The sequence below is a fragment of the Etheostoma spectabile genome, chromosome 6 (assembly GCF_008692095.1).
Source record: "Etheostoma spectabile isolate EspeVRDwgs_2016 chromosome 6, UIUC_Espe_1.0, whole genome shotgun sequence".
Taxonomy (NCBI): domain Eukaryota; kingdom Metazoa; phylum Chordata; class Actinopteri; order Perciformes; family Percidae; genus Etheostoma; species Etheostoma spectabile.
The window spans coordinates 870,722-872,059 of record NC_045738.1 but is presented as its reverse complement, the minus strand read 5'-3'; the positions used below and the strand labels follow the sequence as shown (position 1 = coordinate 872,059).

Here is a 1,338-nt window from a genome sequence, read left to right as displayed (position 1 = left end):
TCATTGAGAACAAATGGGACTGTAACTAATGATGACCTTCCTTATGATTGGACTTGTTTACTTAGTTCTTGGGCTTGAACCTAGGTTCTGTGGTTGCAAGTGGCTTATCCTAGTCATTACATCACCTGGTAAATGTAGACTGTGTTTGGATGTGTATATCTCCAAGCCCTACCCAGTTAGATCACATAGCCATACAACATGTGCCTGTAAGGGCTGGACAAATTCCATTGAATGTACAACACTGAAAACATGAACATTCACTGAGCAAACACCGGAAAAACCAAAAATCAGAATTTCAAGAAAATAAATGGAAGGGGGTGGACCACACCTTGCTCCCAAGAGAGAAATTGAGGTTACTGTTGTTCTCCATCAGCCCATTGAAATCTTCCACTTCCTAGGAACTCAACCCAACCCCGTCTTTGTGAGTCCTGCTGCAGGACTGTACAGGGTGGGAATGCTGTGGCCATACCATATTAGATGCTGGTACTGTTAATCCTGGTACTGGCTGTGAAGTGGTTGTTTTAACAAGCTGCAAAGACTTTTCGTATTTATTAGTCACCTACTGTGATTCTGAATAGGGTCTGGGGTGTTACATTTGCAGTCCGATTATATTTTCAAATCCCTGTCTAACTTTTCCAGCACAGTACCCACTTTAGGACTTTTGTTTCAGTAATTAGACAGACTAATGCCCTATCTGTCATTACAGCCTATCATACATTATGTTCTGCAGTCAGTGACTGTATGGTTTGTTGTCATTAGCAACAGTGTTTGGATGTCCTTCACTCCTAAATAATGGAAACTGTGTGACCTAAATTCTACTTCCCCACAAGCCACAAGGATCTGACTCAATATGTCGAAGAGAAGGCTGGGTGGGGAAAAAGAAAGATGGGTGTAGATAGGAACAGGAGAAAGAAAGATGGTACGTAGAAAGCAGCAGAGAGAAGACAGAAAGACCACAGCTGTGTTTTTAGTGATGATAGAGAGTGAGTTGAGGTACATCAAGCAGCTTGTCTTGAGGGTTGTGTGTGTCTGTGTGTTTTTGAAGAGTTGACTATTAATAGAAACAAATTCCAGTTCCTCTGCGATGTTGGGCTGGCTGCAGCTGAGTGATATGGTTGTGTTGTACTTCTTTCCTTTCCTCTTTCTTTTACACTGTTGCTCACTGAATTTGCTTATGGTTTGTTCTTTTCATCGATAGCACTCATATACAGTGTTGTTAATGTAGTGTCCTGCCATATCATCATTCAGCAAAACCAACTCTCTATTACACTAGTATTCTACTGTAACACGATTCTCTTTACAGTCATACGGTCTACTGTGTCTATATGATCTGTTAGG

General features: G+C 41.3%; 1 protein-coding gene across 2 annotated transcripts in view; it reads left to right on the top strand.

Moving 5' to 3' along the window:
* Window positions 1-1,338, top strand: part of trak1a (trafficking protein, kinesin binding 1a) — a 48,566-nt gene that overhangs the window by 6,036 nt on the left and 41,192 nt on the right. The gene's annotated exons all lie outside the window — the stretch shown is intronic.